Raw genomic sequence first — 12,463 nt, 5'->3', positions numbered from 1 at the left:
CAGCACTACTGCTATGGACCGCAAGTGCCTGCAGAGAGTGGTAAAGACTGTTGAGAAGATCACCAGGACTCCACTGCCCTCTCTGCAGAGCATTTACCGCCGCAGGGTGCGTAGGAAAGCTGCCTCCATCCTCAAAGATCCCACCCACCCCCAGCACGGACTGTACACTTCTCTGCCCTCTAGCTGGAGGTTCAGAAGTGTTAAATGCAGGACCACTAGACTGAAAAACTCTTTCTTTCCCTCTGCCATCAGACTCCTAAACAGCTGAGGAGTTTACTACCAGGAAATACGTGATGTACTGTTTACATTCTCAGTTTGCACATGCATAATTGCACAATGACTGTTGACTGCTGCAGATGCTGCTCCCATGCAGCATACATTCTCTGTTATATTCTTTTATTATATTGCTGCATTTGTTGCTGCTTAAAGTGCCTTAGATTTTGTGTTATTTATTATCTACTTTATATTTTATTTGAATTTTGTGGCATTCATGTGGACAGCAAAGTAAGAATTTCATTGTACAGGGAAACATGTTTCCTAACTGTGCATATGACAAATAAACACTTTGAACTTGAAAACAGCTCTGGCCTCGGCAACAGGTAACAGTCAGATTGGCTGGACAGGACTGCAACTAGGCTAGTGGCCAGGGTGACAGAAAACACTCCTTGATGCACGGTGGGAGCAGAGCAGGCAGCGAGGAGTCAGGAAGGCGGAAAGCGGGTTCGGCATTAGCAGATAACAGGAGTCAGGATGGAGGGACGGTATTAGGAGCAGGCAGGGTGGAGCAGATGCAGGGAGAAGAACCTAGCCAATGACAGGCAGGGTGGTGACACAGGCAGGAAAGTCAGAAAAGTGCGGCACAGGCATGCACAGTACAAGTCCAGTGGTGGCAACAGTCTATCTAGCACTAAGGAGAGAATGAAACCGGTTAGGTAGACAGACCCCTTTCAACAGTCTCTAGTAGGAAGGTGGTCATGCATGAGGGACATTTCTCTCTTAATTAACACACTCCATGTTTGTTTAAATGCCACTGTGTGATAAAAGGATTAGCTACACTGTAAGGTTATGACAGTGGTCACACTGTTCCTGACTCTCAGTTTCGGACAATCTTTCGTCAAGCACCATGTTTTATTAAGATAAGAAACAAAAGTTCCCTGTTGTTGTTGCAAATAAATTTTAGGTTGCATAGGCTATAAAAGACACTACTGTGTGCAGCTTTAATAGATTCTGACCTGCTGGTTTAACATGCAGCTTTTATAGGAAAAGAAGGCCCATGTACTTTTGTACTGGCGCAAAATATAATTTCTGATTACACCCCTGGTTGGAAGCTGTCTGCAGCTTTTCAGTCAATTCAGCATGGTGAATCAGCAGTGGACCCTGTTGGTGAGAGATACTCATCTGATTAACGTTTCCACTTAGAGAATGCACAAGAAGAGAGAGGCTTAGTAGGAAAGTCCCTTGAGCCTGTTGCTATAGTATCCATGATATCACACCCATTTAGTGCAGTTTCTCCATATTTTTCACTTCCACAACCTTCTTTCTTTTACCACGACCAAAAGACCAAGATCTGACAAGGTCAGTTCCATTTGCAACTTCTTATCATATTCTCAATTAGAAACAGCTATAAACTGTCTGTGGTGAGCGAGAGCATCTTTAGTTACAGTCTGTATATCCACAGTCCTAAGTTTTACTCTTTCCTTTTTTGAATGACAAATACAGGCTACTGCCTCCTGCTGGTATGGAGAGTTACAGTAGTACTCTCATGCAACTGCAGAATGTATGTGGTAGTTGGCTGCAGTCGCAGTGTGCAGTGGCGCGATGGTTAGTGCTGTCGCCTCACAGCAAGAAAGTTCCGGGTTTGAGCTCAGGCCAACCCAGTGCCTTTCTGTGTGGAGTTTGCATGTTCTCCCTGTGTGGGATCTCTCCGGGTACTCCGGCTTCTTCCCACAGTTCAAAATCATGCAGCTTAGGTCGATTGGTGACTCTAAATTGCCCATAGGTGTGAATGTGAGTATGCATGGTTGCTTGTCTACATGTCAGCCCTGTGATAGACTGGTGATCTGTAGAGGGTGTACCCCACCTCTCACCCAATGTCAGCTGGGATTGCTTCAGCCAACAGCCCCCCCAAAGAAGGTGACGTGAGGCGACACTACAGTCAGCTTTTGTCGCTGCCAGTTCTTTGATGTCGGCTTTGCATTTCTCTACCCTTAATCTTTGAAGTCAGAAAATATCACGGTTTTGAACACAGCAATTCACATCAAGTATTTCCTTTTACCAAATTGCCTTGGTTAACCTGCAAACAGAATCTGTAAACTAAGAAAGTATGTTTATAGGCAGATAAATTGAAGTAGTATAAAAAAGCCAGCTTCTGGCCTGCGAAATGAGCTGAATTAGCAGAAAATATAAGATGAATCAATGTTATGTATTTTATACATACAGCAAAGAAGCAGGACCATTGGGATGTGGGCCCAAAACAAAAATGCATGTATTCAGATGCTGATTTAATTTGTAATAAATGGTGGAGAATGTATGTTTGGAGAGAAAAAGGGGGCCCACTGAGACTGGTCCCATTATTTTGTTTTACACCATTGTTCATTTGCATGTGATTTGTGTTAGGACTACATTTAGTAACTAAAGATATTTTCTCCCATTCCCAAATTAATTATTTTGTACTCATTTTGTGGCAGAAGAACAATTTTGCACACCAGCTACCATGTGGCAAGAGTATATACTGTATGTGAAGGGTAGAGTTAACTGCAGAAAAATAGAGCGGTGGATCAGGGAATGGGTTCTTTTGAGCACAAGTGATTTAGAACTGAACTATAGTGTATCTAATAGCAAAGACAATTTTTTGGTGACTGGCCCACATTTACAGTCGCAGGTTTATTTATAGCGAGGAAGCAGCAACTGTTAGAACCATTGACCACTGGCCTGCTTTAATCTTTCTCCAACATGTTCCATGCATTTATTTCAACATAAATAAGCCAGCCGGTGTGGCGAGGGTCACATTAACCTTGACCCTAGGAGTCTGCACCTCAGTGACTCATCAGTCATTATCATGCAGTGCTGTACATCTGCCATCTGGGGAAATCACTTTATGCAGCTGATAATTGAGCAGACCAGTAAAGGAACACTTGTCGGCAATGCACTCTAGGGGTAGTTGGGAGGGGAAGCTTGAGGGACCATCCATTGCAAAGATATTTATCACAGGCAGGCTGAACTACACTCAGGAGACTCCCAGACAGCCCTCTAATAAACGCTTAGAGGGGATGAAATATTCATGCAGTTACATATGGATCCTGGAGCAGTCACCGAACATTAAACACCATCAGTACTGATTGGTGCAGACACCCCTCTTTTCTCCCACTCCACATGTTTTCCCCACTAGATCTTGTCTGAGGATTTTGGAACGGTATGAAGCAAGATTCAACCAAGCAGAATAGAAGGAGAGATGTCTTAGGTATGAACAGAAGCACTTGAGAGATGTTTTGACATGTGTTTATGATGACCAAATGTGTCATATCTGTTGTGCTGCTTTTATCGATGTTAACTGACTAACCATAAAACAAAGATTGTTGCTCCAGCAGTGAAAGCTGACTTTCTCCTTAGACAGTTCATGCAACATGATGCAGTCATATGAGACTAGTCAAATATAACATATAGACACACTTTTGCTCTCTCATACACTTGCAGATGTGCAAATTAAGCCAGAAAACTTAAAGGGAAAACCTGTGCAAGGATTTTGTTCTATATTGTTAAAATTACATTACCCTGATGTGGATTCCATCTTTCATGCTGTAGAGGTTAGGATTAAAGTCCGAGTGCACAAGTTGTATGCAAAGCTGCAGATCTTTTTTGCTATTATTTATTTTTTTATTTTGAGACTGTACTTATCAATAAGACAGTTGAAACCTCTGGATCTTTTGCCCAGAGGGACTGAGAAATGTTTGCATATTAATTTCTCATTCAGTTCAATAAGAAAGTGTGTTCAGACTTTTGACTGGCAGTGTACTTGTTTATGCAGCATAAGGGGATGATATATATGAAGAGCACCAAGAAACATATTTATCTGAAAATCAGTATTTAAGGTAATACGGCCAGTAGTCAAACACTGTTTGCAGTGAGCTAATTTCCTGTTCTATTTCTGAGAATTTGGGGCACTAGTTTTAGATTCAATTATTAACTAGTTACATTTATTTGGGCAAATTTATCTAGTTCATGAACCGAATATCATGTTATCACATAGAGATATTAGAGACATCTCATGACAACTGAATACTTTTTTTCCACTGATAAAATGTTAAGTATATGCAGGAGAGGTTGGACCCCAAAATGCAAACTACCAGGAAGTAAAACCAGAAAGGAGTTTATTGTACTTAAAGCAAGAATTAACAGAGTGCAGGAGAAAGGCGCCAGATCGGGCAGGAAGCTGAGGGACCTGAGGACTGTCATCACCCTGCAGATGAGTGAGACTAGGTGACGGACTCTGGGAGGAGCAGAAGACCAGGGCACACAGATGAGTGAGGAATGAGTGGCAGGCTCCAGGAGGACCAGAGGACCGGGGCATATAGGTGAGTGAGGGAAGAGCAGCAGGCTCCAGGAGGACCAGAGTGTACAGCCAGCGTCACAGGTGAATCCACAAAGGAGCGTAGCCAGAGGAGGATAGATGACAGAGTAGCAGACAGGCAGGAGAATTCACGGGAGATACAGCAGGTGATGATACTGTGTCGGCATCGTAGGTGAGTTCACAGAGAGCGTGGTGTGTTGCCAGAGGAGGGCTGGAGACAGCTTTGCTGACAGGAAGGAGTACTCACAGGAGGTGAGTAGGCAGCTTGGCTAGAAAAGCTTGGCAACAGAAGTTCAGGTTTTGGGATAGAGTTTCAGGAAATAAGAGTCAGGAGTCTCTGGAAAAGACTCCTGACTCTCATCGCCACAGAACCGGGTACCTAGCATTGTGAACCGGTGTCAGACTGAGGGAAGGGAGGAGTATAAGTAGCACCAACAAAGAAAATAATGAGGGACAAGTGAGAACAATGAGTGGTGATTGACAACCGGGGTGAAGCTGGAGTGGGTGAGGTGAAGTGGAGCAGAAAAAAGGCCAAAATAAAGGCACGGGGTCAGAAACTGAGAGCGAACCATAACATAAAGTCATGTGAGAGGCTCTTTTTATCAGCTAGAAGGTAAACAATTTATCAAAATAAATAATAGTTACAGGGCAGCATATCAGTGCGATGGTTAGCGCTGTAGCCTCACACCAAAAAGTCCAGGTTTGCACCTGGACTGACCCGGGGCCTTTAAGTGTGGAGTTTACATGTTCTCCCTGTGCCTGCATGGGTTCTCTCCGGGTACTCTGGCTTCCTCCCACAGCCCCATCCCCCCTGACCCTTTTCAGAAAAAGTGGTATAGACAGTGGATGGATGGATGGAAAAATAATTACAGTCATGGACAAAAATATTGGCACCCCCTGTATTTTTTCAATCACAAATGTTTTGGTATTCTCATGTTTATTTCTTTTGTTAGCACTGAAACAACAGATCTCTCCATAGGTGTTCTGTGCGATTTAGATCTGGACTCAATGCTGACCACTTTAGAACCAGGATTTTATGTCACGTAAGCACTTAGTGAGAGAGGAGGGTGGAACAGTGGAATCATGCTGTACATATAGTTGTTTACCATCTGCATAACAGTGAAAATAGATGCCAAAATTTGACCAAGGGGAAGGAGATAGATTTATAAACAAAAGGGGGTCTAAGACAAAGCATTAGGGGACACCACTAGAGACAAAGTAAGACTGAGTGTGGAAATTTTTCAGTCAAAAAAAACTGAGTGTGGTCAGAAGTATGAAGTGAGCCAAGTGAGAAAGATACCAGTAATACCAATAGTAACTAAAAGGTTCAGCAAAATATTATGTGAGACGATGTCAAAGGCTGTGCTCAGATCAAGCCGGACAAGAATAGTTGAGAACCAGCATCAGCAGCCATTAATAGATCATTGGTGACCTTGATCAAGGCAGTTTCCGGACTATGTTTTGGGCAAAACACAGACTGAAATAGCTCATTTCATTAAGGTATGCTTGAACCTGTGCTGCAACAGTTTTTTTTTTTTTTTTTGAGAATTTTTGAGGAAAAATGAAAGGTTAGCAATTGGAATAACGGAACAATGGAACTGGAGTTACTGCAGCTGTTTTAAGTGGTAGGGGAATATGACCAGATATAATAGAGGAGTGAATAATTCAGGTTATAAGGGAGGACAGTGAGGATAAACACACTTTAAATAGATGAGTTGGCAGGGGATCAAGCTGACATGTAGAACACTTAGATTTCTGGATACGACTGGAAATATCTAATTTTTAAGCTCAAAGGTTGAGAGAAGAGTGGAGGGCAAATTTGAACGGAAAGTCTAAGCAAAGCACAGTCAGAGGGTACAATACCATGACAGCAGATTAGATTGTGTGTGACCTTTTGTGTGAGCTGGAAAAATTGGAGAAAAATTGGAAATTGTGTTGCCAGGATAAATAGTCATTCTCCGATTTTCAGAAAGTTGGGTAGGTGAGTTATTAACTAGCTAGCCTAAGCTAAAATATCAGGCTACAAATATTATATCAAGCAAAAAAAAGAAGAAGAGGAAGTGGGACATTTTGTTTATAAATGAAGTTTAGCTTAAAAGTAGGACATATAAATTCCTGTTTAACTTCTGTGATAGCATTGGGATGGAATATGTTCTAAGAGAAATCTTGTTGAGATAAGTAGGTAATTAGAGTAATATGTAGCAGTTGGTCTCTCTAAAAGGATCCTTTAAAAAGAACAAAAACAGAAAATCACCTTATCTTTTAAACATAGTGTTGTTACATCAGATTTGTAACACATTTGAAAGGCACTGACAAATGACTTTGCCCTGCTGACTCAACTCAACTCAACTTTATTTATAGAGCACTTTAACACAGCCAGAGCCAAACAAAGTGCTTAACATAAGATTCCATTTAAAACATGTAAACAAATGAACTACATAATAAAAAAGAATAAAACAACAATAAAATAACTAAATCAAAATAGCACAAAGTACTATCCAAAACCAGAACCCGAACAGAGTCTCACACCGTATCAAACGCCAAGGCATACAAATGGGTCTTCAAGTAAGTTTTAAAACTGGCCAGAAAGGGGGCCTGCCTAATATAAAGAGGCAGCACATTCCATAGCTTAGGAGCCACAATGGAAAATGCTCTGTCCCCTCTAGATTTACGCCTAACCCTTGGTACCCCCAGCAGGAGCTGGTCAGCTGATCTGAGGCACCGAGAGGGACTATAGGGAGACAAAAGCTCAACAAGGTACGATGGTGCAAGGCCATTTAAAGACTTAAAAACAAATAAAAGAATCTTAAAATGAATCCTAATTGACACCGGGAGCCGGTGAAGGGATGCCAAAATAGGGGTTATGTGCTCTCTTTTACGCACTCCAACCAAAAGACGGGCAGCCACATTCGGAACCATTTGGAGACGAGCAAGTGACGACAGGGACAGATCACAAAATGTTTCTGTGTGCTGAGCATGGACAAATTATGTATTTTGTTCTTTAATTTAGATGGCTTGTTGCACATTTTAAACAGAGTATGCTAAGATGGCTTCTGTTATGGTTGAGTCCCCTCACCAGGGGGTGAGGGAGAACAAGAGGTAGGACTCATGATGTAGACACAGGTGCTAGTAAAAAAAAGGTTAGCATATATAACGTTACTACGTCAAACATTAACTTTGCTGTATTAGCATACAAGTTTATGCGTAAACGACAGCCATTACTAACAGCAGAAAGAGCTTACTGAACACATCACTACTTACAAAGACATAGAATTCCACAAGTGCAAACACTGGGAGAAGACTGATGAGTCCAAGAAATGTTTTAGAACTGCTGACAAGAAACTGCTAACTTCTTCCTTCCACAAAGGACGTCCAAGATGTTCTAACTCTGGTGAGAGCTTTCACTCCCTTTTTTTCCACAATCTCAGAGATACACAGCATGAAGACCTCTCACTCTGATGAGTTTCTCCAGACCAAGATTCTAACTATTGTATTTATGCTCTTAACTATGAACTGTTCTAACTTATTTAACTTATATCTTAACCAAAGGCATTACATAGACAATGTGGTCATTAATTTAGGCTGTGGTGCAGCTGTCTACACTGATAGGAGGAGGTGACAAATTTTATATCATTCAGCCCCCGTGACCCGTGAAGCTACAGAAAATATAGAATCCATAAATTTACTTGAAGTTTGTCTTTAACTCTAGGAACCCAAGGTGATATTTTCATCTCATACCAAGAGCACTTCCACTGTCCTGAACTTATTTTTTAACCAGCTTTCTTCCGTGATTAAAGCTTCTTCCAATACCTTGTTGGTTTTATACAGAATGTGTAACATAAACTAACTTTTTCACATGAAAAACAGGTGAAATTTGCTCAGTTTATCTCACTGACAGATTTCACTTATATACTACGTTTATCTCACTGACAGATTTCACTTATCATATACTAAATTTTGTTTAGTCATTACTGAATGTAAACACAGCTACCACATCAGTCCTTACCTGTAGCCCTGTTTTTATACATACAGTCAGTACAGAAAGTATTCAGACCCTTTCAGGTTTTTCACATTGTAATGTTTCACACACATTTCAAAATGGATTCAGTTCATTTTTTCTCATCAATATACATACAGTTCTCAACAAAAACAAAGTTAAAACATTTTTTTTTAGCTTTTTGGAAATGTATTAAAAATAAAAGACTGAAATATTTCATTTACGTAGGTACTCCCCTTGCTATGACACTTTCAGTTGAGCTCTGGTGCTTCCTACTCCTGTCAGTAGTCACTGAGATGCTTCTACAACTTGGTTAGAGTCCACCTGCGCTTAATTTAATGCACTGGATGTAATCAGGAGGTCGAGAGAACTATCCACAGACCTGTGAAGAAAATTTCTGCAACATGGAAAGTGTCCAAGAGCACAGCAGCCTCCATCATTCTCAAATGGAAGAGATCTGGAACCAGTAGCCATCTTCACAGATCTAGCCACCCAGTCAGACTGAGTAATTGGAGATGAAGGACCTTGGTCAGACAGGTAACCAAGAAACCAAGGATCACTGAACGAGATCCAGAGTGCCTTTCTGAAGATGGAAGAACCTTACAGAAGGACAACCATCAGCACAGCACTCCACCAATGGCCAGAGTGGCCAGACGGAAGCCATTCCTCACTAAAAGATACATGACGCCTACTAGGAGTTTGGCAAAAGGCACCTGAAGGACTCTCAGACCATAAGAAGCAAAATCCTCTGGTCTGATAAAACAAACATTGAAACAACTATTTGGCCACAATTCCCAACAGTGTGTGGGGGGAAAACTGGGCACTGAGCATCACCTCACTAATACCATCCCTACAGTCAAACACGGTGGAGGCAGCATCAGGCTGCATGGATGGTTTTCTGTGACTGGGACAGGGAGACTAGTCAGGAGAGAGGGAAGGATGGATGCAGAAAAATGTAGAGCAATCCTGACTGAAGACCTTCTCCACAGTGCTCAGGATCTCAGGCTGGGCCAAAGCTTTACATTTCAACAAGACAACGACTCGAAGCACACCACCAAGAAAACACAGGAGTGGCTTCAAGAAAACTGTGAAAGTCCTGGAGTGACCAGGGTGGAAAAGTTGAAAGGGTCTGAAAACCTTCAGTACTGATATTGTTGTGACAGTACGTTTTCCAGTAGCCATGGTTATTGGAAGCTCTGTGATACAACTTCAAACTGTATAGTAGGGTTGTGTTTATATTATACACAGCTGAGGAGTCACTTTGTCATGTGATGGTTAAATGGAACACTCGCAGGTCAACACTCTGGGGATGTCATCATCAGTGTGGGTCCCAGTGTTTGATCTAATGAAAACCAGCAAGTTACTGCTGAAGTGGACTGCAGGCTGGTTTCCGACAGTGCAGTGCACTAATCTGGAAGCTGGAGGTAAACAAATAATGCCACAGGCCAAACAGCTGGGGACGATGGACTGTGGGCAGAGACACAGGAGACCGCTGCACTGTTTTAGACTGATGTGTCTGTTTTTAGATGTAAGGAGCAGTGCTGACTTACTGTAGTAATTAAAATAGCATCTGGTCCATTCAGTGTGAATTCACTTGTAATAAACAGTAGTTGGATTGATTTCTTGTTCAGTGTTAGTTTTTAAATGAGCTAGAGGAGAATCACAGAAACTCAGCACATTTTTTACTCTATATATTAATTGTCAAATGTTTCACTTTATAGTTTGAATAAAATATATGGAACAATGCCTTGCATTTAATGCAAAGTTAGAATTAAGTTGGCAGAAGATTTTGAACTAGATGTAACATTACATAAAAATCTAAGAAACCATTGTCCAGTACTCAGACGAAGCATAATCAGTTAAGGTTATACATGTAGAGATTGGTGTCAATGGCATGACTTTTATATCAGGGAACTATCTGAGCACTGAACACTCACAGTTTTGAGTGACCATGCATCAATCTGAGAAATCCAACAGCACATCAATAGCAAACAGACAAAACAGTTAAATGGCTGACACCAAAATGGTGCAGAAAAATTGGAATAAAATGAGAGAGGCTGCTGAACGTCAAGACATCCTCTCCAGTCAGTCTTTGAGATTCACTTATTAGAAACCAAATCCATACAGTATACTAATTACATTTAAAGTAAAATAATCAGTGACAGTACATTAGGCAACTACATATGCAGCGTTCATAATGGAAGCAGTACAGTAACGCTCTGATGCGCAAGTCAGGTCAAAAGTGACCCGAGTCAGTGATTTTGTTTAATAACCTTGTAGGCGATGCATATCAATATTCAATGAATTCCTCAAGCAGCATCTATTATTTTCATATTATTTCATTTTATTTTGATTTAAAAACATTTTTGCATCTGTACCCTGTTAGTGCGTAACACGGGTCAGACATACACACACCTGTGTAATAATGAACATATACAGTATTTTATTGCAGTATATTCCTCTCAGGGTCACAGTTTCACCTATCTAGAAGACTGTTTTAACACATTTGTGTTACATTTGTTTGTACTTTTCCCCTCAAAATATCAAATATGGGCATATACATACAGCATTCTGTAAATTAGCCTATGGTTAGATAGATGTGGTAATAGTATCAGTGGTGGAAGAGGTACTCAGATTTGTTTACTAAAGTAAAAGGTAATACCACAATGTAAAAATACTTTGAATGCATGACCTTCACTTAGAACAAAGTGTTACTCAAGCAAAAAGTACAAAAGTATCAGCATCAAATTAAAGTACCGAAAGTAAAGGTACTCACTGTGCAGACTGGCACACTTCACATGAATGTATATCATATTATTGGATTATAATTATTGATGCATTATCACTTGAATGCCACAGCTGGTAAAGGTGAAGCTCATCATTTCGAGTACTTTGCATACTGCTGGGTAGCTAGTGAATTTTCCACCAGGGATCACTAATTTCTGATTTTACTCTATTTTATTTCATTCATCTGAATTTGAAAAGTGGTTAAAGTAGGAAGTACAATATTTGGCCTGTCAAAAGTCTAAGGATAAAGCAGCAGAAAATCGGAATATGCAAGTAAAGTACAGATACTGTACGTGGTACCTGGGAAAAGCTGTGTGCACTGCCTATAGACATTTTATTGTAATGTGGCCCATTATAACAGCAGAGTGTGACACACTGAATGACTACCCACTGTATGTGGATGCTTTTCATCAGTACTGTCAACATCTACAGGCTTTTATTATGCATCTGCATCCCCCTGCAATTGAATATGGCTGGTCACCATCTGTTGCAAAATCACTGTATTATTAAATTTGCATGTATCCCTTTAACTAATAATATGAAAACTAAAGCCATGTCTACACCACAAGCTTTCCAGCTTTTTGATACATGCACATGGTGCAAACTAGAGGACAGCTAGGGGGAACTCAGCTCCCCTTAAAAAGATATAAACTTCCCTGAAAACATTATTTGTGAAATGTTGGGGGTCTCAATCTAAAATATTGACAATGCTATTTTGCATGGCTGTCATTTCCGGGTTGCAAGCGAGAGCGGACGTTTTTTTCTGCTCCTCTTGTCTGTTCTGGGATTTTCATATCTGTTTCATATTTTCTACACCTTCAAGTTTTGGAAAAGTCTACATCTTGAAATGGCTCCTAAAGGGAAAAGAGCAAATAGATCTGAAGCTGCTGAGGAAGGCGAAGTTGAAGAGAATTTTGCTGCGGACTTGTCGGAGCAGAAACGTCTTTTCACTGCGCTGGTGAATCAGCTCAGCGACAGTTTTAAGGGATTTGTGCAAATGATTATGGATACGAACAACAAGAGATTCGACGAAATGACCAGAGAGATACAGGAAATAAAATCGAGTCTGCAGTTTACTCAGCGTGAGGTCGACGCGATCAAAGTTAACATGG

At 40.9% G+C, this 12,463-nt stretch overlaps 1 protein-coding gene across 1 annotated transcript in view; it reads left to right on the top strand.

Annotated features, from left to right (window-relative positions):
• The window catches only part of LOC109972649 (glutamate receptor ionotropic, kainate 2-like), a gene marked incomplete at its 3' end in the record, with an annotated part of 259,232 nt that overhangs the window by 101,315 nt on the left and 145,454 nt on the right, over positions 1–12,463 (top strand). The gene's annotated exons all lie outside the window — the stretch shown is intronic.

The sequence above is a fragment of the Monopterus albus genome, unplaced genomic scaffold (assembly GCF_001952655.1).
Source record: "Monopterus albus unplaced genomic scaffold, M_albus_1.0 scaffold264.1, whole genome shotgun sequence".
Lineage (NCBI taxonomy): Eukaryota > Metazoa > Chordata > Actinopteri > Synbranchiformes > Synbranchidae > Monopterus > Monopterus albus.
Note: the sequence above shows the minus strand (reverse complement) of the source record. Positions and strands in the feature narration are given on the sequence as shown.